Genomic DNA, 12,549 nt, shown 5'->3' on the forward strand with positions numbered 1-12,549 from the left:
GGTTCAGAAGTGTGTGGCACACCCAAAGAATTAGGTCAGGGGTATCTAAGAGCAAGGTTTGATTTTTTGGTGAGCCTGAGGCTATCCAGCCACTGGTGGCCCTCTGCTTCTAGGATGCTCTGGATTGGATGGTGAGTCAGAACTTCTAAAGGCTGGTCTGCTAGAGGTTTAGAAGCTTCCTCAATTAGAGTGGCTGTAGCTGCCATGGAGTCTAATTGTTTTGAAAAACAGGCCTGGCCTAAGGACCGGATTAGGATTACCAAAGCTCTTCCTCTCCTTTCATCAACATACTGAGTGAAAGGTTGTCCTAGATTAGGTAGAGCTAATGCAGGAGCGATGGTCAGTTTAGTTTTCAAAGTCCCAAAAGCTTTAGTCTGGTCAGGGCCCCATTCTAGAGGGAGTGAGTCAGTGCCTTGAGTAGCAGTTAATGGTTGCAGTCCCTCCCAAGCCTTGGGCTTAATTGGATCGAGGGGAACTATGGCTGGGGTGGCAGAAGTAGCTTGCCCAGGAATTCCCTGATCCCAAACAATTGGCTCAACCCTCTCCTACACCTCTGAGGGAACATGGGGAGATCAGAGGGAAAAGGGAGTTATGAGGTTTAACTAGAGAAAATTGGCTTCCCAATTTCACCATCAGATGCCTTCTCAACAAGGGGGCAGGGCCAGAGAAGGAGTGTTCAAACAACAGATCCTTGATGCCCATGACCTGATGGGTCGAGGGGTGTGTAGGCCCAGAGCAATTAGTTAAAACAAGAGAACATAGCCATGATAAAGTGGGTAACCTTACCTTCAGCCTCAATTTTGCCCAGGGCTCCACGACAGAGGTGGAGAAAGTGGGAGCACTGCTAAGACCCAGGCTTTCCCCTCCTTCCGAGTCTTGAGAAGACTGGAGGAGAGGTACTGGGAGGAGGCTCTACCACTTTTCCAACCTCGGGGACAATCCTTCTCCCAATGTCCCTCCTGGTTACATGCTGGACAAGGTCCTGGAGGCGTGGATCCTGGAGGCTTCCTCCAGGGAGGTGCCCTAGAGGGGCACTCCTTGGACCAATGACCCTCCTTGTGGCATCGAAAGCAGATTTCCCCACTGCCCAAGTCCCAGGGCTTCCTCCAAGGGGGCCCCCTAGAGGGGCGCTCCTCGTGTCTTTTCCTGGCCATGGCAGCAGCCAAGAATTGAGCGTGTTTTCTGTCTCTAGCTCTTTCCCTGCGTTTTCTTTCCTCTGCTGCAACCAGGTCTCTATTGTTGAAAACTCTGAAGGCCATGTCCAGTAATTGGGCCTGAGGTGTTTGGGGTTCCATTGCCAATTTCTACGGTTTCCTCCTAATATGTGGGGCAGATTGATTAATGAAATACATGTTAAGTATTGCTGCCCCTTCAATAGAATCAGGATCCAAATTTGTATACTTCTTAATAGCTTCTACTAGCCGGGCTTGGAAAAGAGCAGGGTTTTCCTTTTCTCCCTGAGTAACTTCCCTACTTTTTTGAAAATTTATTTGCTTTAGAAATGCAGTTCTTAGGCCTTCTAACAGGCAAATTATCATATGGTCTCTCTTTTCTCTATCCTCACTCCTTTGATAATTCCATCCTGGGTCACTAGTGGGAACAGCAGCTGTTCCTGGGGGGTATTTTATGGGGTTATCGCTAGCCAAATGATCCCCAAATTTTTGGGCGTGTTCCCAGATTCTCCTCTTCCCCTCAGTGGTACAACAGGTAGACAAAAGGATATGAAAATCATACCAAGAAAGTTCGAATTGTAGGGACAGATCCCTAAAACTCTCAGTAAACTTAGCAGGATCTTCTGAGTATCTCCCCAGTTTTGCTTTAATTTGGATGAGATTCGAAATGGAGAATCAAACATGCACTCTCCTTGTCTCAGTAGAGGAGGCAGGCACTTCCCTCAGGGGAAAAAGCCCTGAAGGCGCTGTGGGGCCTGGAGCTTGGGGAGAGAGATCTGGCTGATCTGTATTAGACTGCAAGGCCAGGGGATCCAGATGGCAAGGGAGATCAGCTGGTACCTGAGGAAGGGTAGGGGTTAGAGGGGAGATAAAGAGACCTGAGTGGGAGCCACCTCAGAGAGAGGGGCCAGGGGAGGAGGTACTGCCATGGGGGCAGGGCCCTAGGCTGGAACCTGAGTAGGGGTTGCCTTGGGGGTAGGGCCCATGGTGGTAGATACTGCAGGGCCTGAAATAGGGGCAGGCCTTAAGGCCAGAACCTGAGTAGGGGTCCCCTCAGGGGAAGGGGCCACAGAGGGAGGCACCTCAACCAGACCCTTGGCTGGGACCTGAGCAGGAGTCACCAAGGGGGGAGGGGCCAAGGGAAGAGATACAGGGGACTGTGAAGGAGGCAGGAAAAGAGAGGGGTTGTACTACAGGAAACCAAGGGAAAGAGGATATGGCAAAGGAAGGGGGAGCACCGGAAACAAGGGTGCTCTGGGGAGGTTGGGGAGCAGGAAGAGGGCCTGGGGCTGAAGCCCTGGGGGCCATAAGGAGGGGGTTATCCAAAATGTCCTGTTGACCCCCATTGCCCATTTGTGTGGGGGGCTCTAGCTATGAGCATCTTACAATCTTTTCTGAGAATGGGGTTCGGAGAGAGCTCCACGAAGGTCATTATGTAAGGAATTTCTGTCCATTTTCTTTCTCGCTGACAATATAATTCTAACTGTAAAAGAGTATTATATTGTAAAGTCCCCAAAATAGGCCACTCTTCATGGCATTCATTCTAGGCAATATTGTGGCCAAGCAGTATTGCAAAGGTATACCAGCTTTTTCCTTTTGAGTTCTTTAGAGAACTTAAATTTTTTCCAATTTTGTAAAAGATAGCACAAGGGTGAATTTTGGGGGATCAAGGAGGTTTCCCTTCCTCTGCAAGGAGGATCTGGGAGTAAGCCTCAAAAAGAAACAAAGCAAGACAGGAAAAAATAAACACAAAAAGGTACCTGGGGTTTTCCCATTCCCTAGCACTGAGAGATTTGAGAAAATTGGGGGCACACTTTCGGATAGGGCATCCATCCTTGTCCTCTATGCTTCAGAAGGTGTGCCCAGGTCCATGGCCTCGAACATAAACCACTGGACCAAGATCCTGAGAGTGTCAGGCTGAGTCCAAGACAGCGAGCAGCTGTCTGACCTACTGAGAGTCAGGGAGTCAGGCCCGAAAAGCACCTCCAAAATGCTTGGAGAGTGAGAAGGGGATTGGGATAGGGAGAGGCTCACCTTCCCGTCTTGGCTGGAGAAGAACTTGAGATAAGCAATATTCCCGGTCAGGGAACCAAAAAAATGAAGAGGTTTAAGCAAAATGATGATAAGTAAGAGAACCATAGGTTTTTAGGGGTGCTTGAGACCCCAAAATACTGACATGCCAGATCCTGCCGAAAGAATTTGACTCAAGCCTTCTCAGCCAAGGGAAAAGACAAAGTTTATTAGGGATTCACCATAATGGGTTGTCTTAAGAAATCCCACCCTTTGTGATGCCTGTTTTCACAAGCAGGCCAGATTCAATCTAAGCTGAGCTACATTGAATCTGAGCCAACTCCTCCAGAATTGACTATTTCCATCTTTTAACATCTTTGCCAATTTGTAGGATATAAGGTGAAACCTCAGTGTTGTTTTAATTTGCATTTCCCTTATTATTAGCAATTTGGAGTATTCTTTTTAAAAAAAAAATTTATTTTTCCCAGTTATATGTAAAGACAATTTTTAACATTCATTTTTTAAAATTTTGAGTTCCAAATTTTCTTCCTCCCTTCTCTCTCACTTCCCGCCCCGCCCCCCCAAGATGGTAAGCAATTTGATATAGGTTATAGATGCTCAATCATGAAAACATATTACCATATTAGTCATGTTGTGAAAGAAGACACAAACCTAAAGGGGAAAAAACACACACACACAAATACAGAAAGTGAAAAATAGTATGCTTCGATTCGCATTCAGACTCCATCAGTTCTTTCTTTGGAGGTATATACATTTTGCATCATGAGTCCTTTGTGGATCTTTGTGTTGCTGAGAATAACTAAGTCATTCACAGTTGATCATCATACAGTATTGCTGTTACCGTGTATAACAGTCTCCTGGTTCTGCTCAATTCACTTTGCATCAGTTCGTATAACTCTTTGCAGATTTTTCCTGAAATCAGCCTGCTCGTCATTTCTTGTACCACAGTAATATTCCATTACAATCATATACCACAACTTGTTTGACCATTCCCCAATCAATGGGTATTCCTCCAATTAATTGATTTGGAACTTTCTTTCAGAATGTTTTTAACAGTCTGCAACTGTCCTTTGGAGAACTGTGTATTCACATCCATTGTTGTGTCCAACTCTTTGTAATTCCATTTGGAGTTTTCTTGGCAGAAATACTGGAGTAGTTTGTCATTTCTTTCTCCAGCTTATTTTACAGATGTGAAAACTTAGGCAAACAGGATTAAGTGACTTACCCAGGGTCTCATAGCTAAGAAGCATCTGAGGCCAAATCTGAACTCGGGAAGATGAGTTTCATGACTCCTGGCCTGGCACTTTATCCATTGTACCACCTAGCTGCCCCGTATCCTTTGACTGCTTGTCTATTGAGGAATGGCTTTTAGTTCTATATAAATATTAACTGTTTATATATTTTGAATATACCAAACCCTCACCAGAGAAATTTTATACAAAGCTTTTTTCTATTCAACTGCTTTTCTTCTTATAGGTGCATTAGTTTTGTTTGTACAGAAGGTTTTCAGTTTCTTGTATTCAAAGTTATTTATTTTATATCTTATAATTTCTTCTATCTCTTGTTTGGTTAAGAATATATTTCTTACTCATAGCTATGAGAGTATATATGATCTGCTTCTCTTCAAAATGTTTTATAGTGTGAGCTTCGATATTAAGGTCATGTATCCATTTAGAATGTGTTGTGAAATATGATGTAAAGGCAACTGAGTTACAAAATACGGTATGGAGACCAAAGGTACAATGGCGTTTGTAAGAAGACGCATTTGTAAGATAGTGCTTGGTGTGCCAGGAGTCTTTGCTATGTCCCATCAATCCAATCCAAGAAAGTATCAGCATGTCAGAGAATTACAAAGTTATGATCTAGCCCCTTGCCTTCTGGAAAGGGATTTTTTTTGCCTTAAAGATCAAATAATATTTGACTGGAGTATGATTAAAGGCTATCCAGGACAGATAACTACTTGTCTTTTTTTTTTTTGAAGAGCATCAGAAATAGAGATTCTTATTATTTTTCCTCAAGAGTCTATTCCATTTTTCTATTACCTTGATAATTAAGATAACTCTTCTTTCTGCTCTCCTGATTTAAATAAGAATTGGAAGGGATCTCAGAGGTCACCTAGTCTAACCTGTATCTGAATAGGAATTTCCCTCTACATCATCTCGGACAAGTAATTATTCATCTTCTTGAATATGTCCAGTGGTGAGAAAACTTGGTACTTTCAAAGGAAGCTCATTCCTTTTATTTTAGTTTATCTTTTAAAATTTAATTTAATTTTCTCGTTACATTTTAAGTTTTGAACTATCTCCTTCCCTCCCCACCTGGCACTAGAGAAGACCACCACTGGACACAGATAAACACACACACACACACACACACACACGTACTATGCATACTTCTATTTATCAGTTTGTTTTCTGGAGGTGAATAGTGTCTTCCTTCTTGGGTCTTTTGCTGTTGGTCTGAATATTTATAATACTCAGAATAGCTTATTTGTTCACAGTTATTCTTCAAACAATATTGCTGTTACTGCATACAGTGTTCTCTTGGTTCTGCTCATTTCCCTCCTCATTATTTCATACAATTCTTTCCATGCTTTTTTTTTGGTAAATCAACCTGTTCAGCATTTCTTACAGCAGTGTAGTATTCTATTACCATCATATACAAAGATCATTCCTTTTAAACAGCTCTACTTAGTAGGAAGGTTTTTTTTATCACAAAGATTAAAATGCAGATTTTACCCATTCCTTCTAATTCTACTCTATGAGGCAAACAGAACAGTTCTAATAAGTCTTTCATAGGGTAGCCCTTCAAATACCTGAATACAGAATCATTTCTCCCCAAGTCTTCTCTTTTCTGGGTTAAGTATTCTCTGTTGCTCAACTTATCCTTATATAGCATGGTCTACAGTTCCCTCACCATCTCTCATTTCTACAGAGAGGTGAATCAGATGACTATAGAAATCCCTTCCAGCTCTAAATACTATGATCATAAACATACTGGACACACTCCAATTTCTCAGTCTTTTCTAAAATGTGGTGTCCACAATTAGATATAGGACTTCAGATGTAGCTATTTTTCCACTCTTTTTTCTGGTTTATTCCTCAGTATACATCCTGTGACGATTCTTACATAGGAGGCTAGTGATCTTCTCTTCACTACCCTGGGCAAGTCACTTAACCTCTGGGACTCAGTTTCCTTATCTACAAATAAGGGAGTTAGACTAGATGATCTTTGAGGTCCTTTTCAACTATTATTCCATGATCCTAGGCTAAACTACTGTAATTATAGAAGAGGATCTATTTTCCATCCTTCACTCATTCACACAAGAGCTATGTAATTGCCTACTCTATATGATCTTTGTGACTATTCTCTGAACCATCTTCAGTTTCGACTTTTTAAAATGTGGTGACCCAAACTCGACAGAATATTCTAGCAAATGCTTGTGTATAGAACAAAAATGACTTATAACTCCTGGATGTTATTTTAATATCCTATGCTATCATCTGTTTTTTCATAATAGCTCTACTTTATACTAGCAATTCCCATTCAACTTGTGGTCAACAATCATTCACAGGTCTTTTTCTTCTGTATTTTTGTACAGCCAACATTGGAGGCAGTTAGGTGGCTGGCTCAGTGGACAGAGCACTGGGCCTGGACTCAGGAAGAACTGAGTTCAAATCCAGCCTGACACTTACTAGCTGTGTAACTCTAATCCACTGGAGAAGTAAATGATAAACCACTCAAGTATATTTGCCAAGAAAGCTTCATGGATAGTATTGGCATGCCAAAAAGAGCTGGACGTGACTGAACGACTGAAAACATAGCCACGATTAGTAGTGATAAGATTACATGGTTGTCAATGTAAATAAGGGACAGAATAAAAAGCCTTAGTGAAACTAAAATAGGCCACTTAGAAGGAAAGTAATAGATGTTTCCTCACATGTCATCACAGAAGTTAAATTGGTTTGGCAAATCTGCTTAACTCAAAGACGTGTTGATTACTACCCACTACCTTAAGCTCTTAGAAGTAATTGCAAATTGATTGATGGTTTTTCCCCCAGTATCTTTTCCCTAGCTCATGTTAAAATGATCTGTCTATATTTTCTAAGGTCAAAAGACTGAACATATTTCATCTTTAAAGGATGGGCAGATCTGTCCTGTTCCAATGTGCAGGAACTTTGTTAGTCCATGATTTGTCAAAAATTAACGGTTAATGGAATAGCTATATGTACTGTGCTTTCATGTTGAGTAACAGATGTTAGGTTGGTGGAGTGTAAAGGTGGCTAAGTCTAAGAACAATACCACCCACAATCAATCATGAAGATGGCACAGAAATGGCACCAAAAATACTAGGTTACAGAGATTCGAGTCTCTGAAAGGGTTTGACCCCACGTTTCTGAGAAACACATACTTTGCCAACAAACACAACAAAAAGGGGCTGAAGAAAATGCAGGCCAACAACACCAAAGCTCTCAAGGCCTGAGCAGAGACCATAAAGGCCCTGAGCATCAAGGCCTCCAAGGCCAAGTTCCTCAGGCCCAAGATCCCCAAGGCCAGTGCCTGGCATGCTGGCCACAAGATGGCCACCAAACACCCAGGCCCCACGATCACAAAGCCTTACTCTAAGGTTGCCAGAACCACTGACTCCAAGCCCACCAAGCCCAGTGCCCCCAAGGTTATGAAGTCTGATGCCAAGGTTAGTAAGACTGATCCCAAGGCTACTAAATCTGGCCCCAAGGCCACCAAATCTGACACCAAGGCCACCAGGTCTGACACCAAGGTCACCAAGTCCAATTCCAAGACAGCCAAGTCTGATCTCAAGGCCACCAAGTCTGAATCTAAGGCCATGAAGTCCAGTGATTCCAAAGCTGCTAAGCCTACTGACCCCAAGCCTGCCAAGTTCAAACCCAAAGATGCTTGGGCTAAAGCTTCCAGTCCCAATCCTTCAAAATAGATACTTTAGGACAGAAGGACTTGTTTAAACCCTGAACCACTGTTTTTCCCCAGCCAGGGTATAATTATTCACTATTTTGTACAAATAAAAGAAATGATGAGTCATAAGTAATAGATGTCTTATTTTCCATCACTGTGATTGAATCTACAACTAAGACCAATGTATTGAAGGGCATAGGATACTACAGGATGCAATACAACTTGTATAAAAGTCATACTATATAGGACATCCACTAAACAAGTGGTTATTATTGAAAACTACTGCAGTATGGTGGAAATAGAAATAGAGTATGAGTCAGGACTTCTGGGTCCAGGCTAGAACTCTGCCACTAACTATCTGTGTAAACTTAGTGCGTCATTTGGCCTTAGTATACGAATCTTTACAGCTTCATGAAAAGGTTGTATCTCTAATGTCTCCTCCAATTGTATTGTTCTCATTCTAACTAATACCCTACCTTCTACAGGATGTCTTTCCTAATCTCTCAATGCTACTGCCCTCTCTCTATTGATTGGCTCTAATTTATTCTCAATATACCTTGTTTTTACATACATAGTTGTTCGCGTGTTGTCTCCCCCATCAGACTTTGAGGTCCTTGAGCAAGGACACCATTTTTTAAAACCCATTTTTCACACACTTTTACCCTTCTTTAACCATTCTTAGTATGTTTAACACAATGCCTGGCATATAGTAGGTACTTAATAAATATTTATTGACTGACTGACAACTGATTTTCTGCAGTTTTATAACTCCTTAAATAATTCTCCAGTGCAATATCATCAGGCCCTGCTAATGTGATTATCTTAGATTTTTCTAGGAACTCTTCAAGCCTCAGTTTCCTTATCTACAAAATGAAGGTATTGAACTAACTGATCTCTAAGAGTCTGTGGAGCTCAAAGCCTATGATTCTATGAGCTATATTTATTTTAATTTGGCCTTTTATTTGTAAGTCACATCTTGGAGAGTAAGGTGTTTTTTTTGTTTTTGCTTTTTGGAAAAGGCAAGACATTAAAATCCTATCTCAAGACCATTCTGTTTTTCTTGTCAAGAAAATGAATTTTTCCCTGAGCCATCATTGCTTAGTATTTCTGAAGATTCTTAAACAATCACACCTCTAGCAATCTTGTCTAATTCCTACTTCATATAACTTCCCTATTTGCCTTTTAACTCTAGAAAGAATTCTGGGGTTAGCTAACTTTATCTCTCCTTACCTTTCTGGCTTTTCAATACTTTCAAAGTTTGTTTACATTCAAGAATAATAGTACCCATTATTTACATAACACTTCCAAGTTTACATAGAGCTTTACATATATCTCATTTAAGCCTCACTACAATCCCATGAGGTAAGAAACTGAAGCCCAGAGGCTAAGTAACTTGTCCGTGGTCATAGGCATGATTTGAAACCAGATCTTCTTTACTCCAAGTCTATTTATCTCCCATACCATGCTGCCTCTCCTAATACTAGATTTTTCCTTTTTAATAGCAGCCTGCTTTTCTAGACTCTACCTCTTAGGCTTTTATTTTATCTAGCCTTATCCTGATAAAATTGGCTTTCTTAACAATTATTTTCTTAATCTTGCTCATGTCTCTCCTTACTTCAATTGAATAATTTTTGATTACTTTCCCTACTTAACCTTTAGATCAGTGTTTCTTAAACTGTGGGTTGTGACCCCATATGGGGTCGTGAAAAATTTGGCAACAGTAAAAGTTTTCTGAACGTGCAACGACCAAAAATTAATTCAAAATCAACCACGTAATGAATCTGAGGTGTTTCTGGCAGTGCTTGCCTGTGTTGCATGATGTGACTTCACTGCAGCCTCAGTTGGGAACACAAAGCATGCAAACTTTGTATTACTCATGCCTGAGTAGGATGGTGAAGACCTCTCATAAAATCTAAATCTCAGACGTTCTGTAAATTGAGTGGGATAAGTTAAAGTGAGGACTTTTCAGCATGGTTCAGGGCCTGTGATTGACAGCTAGGCCTAAGTTTCGAGTTACTAAAAATCACCTGACCTGTAGGAATCTGAAACTTAGAGCAGCCTGACCCCTCTCAGTAGGAGCCTCACCAAATAAGGATAAAAATATTTTTAAGAGTTGGTATTGGCTAAACTAGCGTTTCCTTGTTCCTTGTACCTGGGGTAGATTTCCATGTTTAGATTGTGAGCCTGAACTCCACCAATGAGAGTAAAGGTCAGTGGTGGGTGGGGGTTGTTTGCATTAGGGTATATAGTTGGGTTCTGCCCTCTGGGTGCTGCCTCTCCCTGATGACTGTCTGTTGGTTCGGAGACCACCCTTTCCCGAGGGATTGTAATAAAATTCCTTTCTACTTTCTACTTGAGAAGCCTCTGAGTTTAATTTTGGGTGAAGTTGCTGTCCCACACATGCCCTCAGGCCACACAATGCCAACAAATGCTGCTGAGACCCAAAAGGGGTCTTGAGTGAAAAAAGTTTAAGAAGCCCTGATTTAGATAACCAACTAATTCTTTCCTTTCAGTTGAAATCAAATCCAAAAAGTCGTCAGCCATAGTTCCTTCCTTTGGGAACTTGTCTTAGATGTAGGCCAGCAACCTACCTTATAATCTGTGCCCCACGAAGTTGCCTTCAGAAGGTATCTACATAATTAAAAGTCCTCCATGGCATGATCCTAACCCTAAACTTCTTTGGCAAACCAACTCCAATAATGCCACATTAAACTACCAGATAAATGCTCTCTCAAATTCGTGATTCCAGTAGCTCTGAAACCTAAACCATTCTAGCTAAATGCGAATCACAGAAAAACAGAACTAAAAGAGACTTCCAGAGATCATCTGGCATAGTTTATAAGTGTGTGACTTATCTACTTCATTCATTCACTTAACAGCGTGAGAAATGGTGGGAGTAGTTTTGTTTCTACAGGATAGTGATATCAGATTGTAAGTCAGACGACTGATTAGAACCAGTTCTCATCAGAGCTGTAATCTAGCAGAGACCAGGCTTCTCATCAGGTGAAAGGTTAGAGGCTTGTACGCATGCTTAACGAGCCATTTGAGGAGGGCATGACATAGGCAGTCAGGGGGTTGCATTTGACCAGTGAAGAATCAGGTGGGAGATTCGAATTGGGAGTCAATAAAAGGACTGGCATGTGTCTGAGTCCTGGTACTCTCTTGTACTCCATTCAGGAGATGTACCCATTTATTCAGAATGAATAAATGTAATTAAAACCTTTCTGGCTTCCCAATGAGTATTATTTATTCCTAGACAGCTCCATTGGTTCCCTCTTGCCTTTAGGATCAAATTCTAGTTCTTCTATTTGGCATTTAAAACCATTCACAACTTGGATCCAACCTACCTGCTCAGGCTTGTTGCATATTCTTCCACATACTCTTCAGTCCAGCCAGACGAGGCCTGCTGTTCCTTATACACATTTTAGCTCATTTCCACGCCTTTGCCTGGTTTGCAGTCCATCTCCACCTTTGCTTTTCAAAATCTCTTGCTTCCTTTAAATTTTAGCTCAAGTACCATTTCCTACAAGAGGATAGGTATTAGAACATAATATTTCAAAGAGCAAAAGGGATAGGGTTGAGACCAAAAATAACTAACCTAGCATCCTGCGGCCTGGATCATTGTGTCTAGATGTCTTCTCCCTTAAATACTCCCCCTCCCCCATGCCTCCCTATCCCCTCCCCATTTGAAAGGCTCTAGAAACTATATTTCCTCCATTTCTACTCCTCTTTGAGCAGCTGAGAGCTCCTCCCTCCCTGCTCCCTTGCAGGATCTTCTCTCTTCTGCAAGCTTCTTCTCAGACAATGAACACTTTTGTAATCTGGGATCAAACCATGTTTCATTTAGGGTCCCTCTTTTTGGACCCAGGGGTCTTTTGTTAACAAGATAAGTGGAGAAACTACACTATGTGTACTAATATTATTCAATATTGTTTTAGAAATGGTAGCAATAGTAATGAGAAGAAAAAGAAATTGAAGGAATCAGAATGGGAATGAGGTAATAAACTACCTCTTTTTGCAGACAATATGATGATATGTTTGGAAAATCCTAAAGATTCAACTATTTTTAACTAGTTGAAACAATAATTTTAGCAAGTAGTAGGATGTAAAATAAACCCACATAAATCAACAGTATTTTAATATATCACCAACAAAACTCTGCAAGAGGAGATAGCAAGAGATAGCCCATTTAAAATAACCATAAACAGTATAAAATACCTGAAAGTATGCCTGCCAAGACAGACCCAGCAGCTACATGAACTTCATTATAAAACATTTTTGATACAAATAAAGTAAGATTCAAATACTTGGAAAAATATTAATTGTATATCGGTAGGCAAAGCCAATATGATAAAAATGACAATTTTACTTAATCTATTCAATACCATTCCAATTAAATTACTAAAAATTATTT

This window comes from Trichosurus vulpecula, chromosome 3, assembly GCF_011100635.1.
Source record: "Trichosurus vulpecula isolate mTriVul1 chromosome 3, mTriVul1.pri, whole genome shotgun sequence".
In the NCBI taxonomy this organism is placed as follows: Eukaryota; Metazoa; Chordata; class Mammalia; order Diprotodontia; family Phalangeridae; genus Trichosurus; species Trichosurus vulpecula.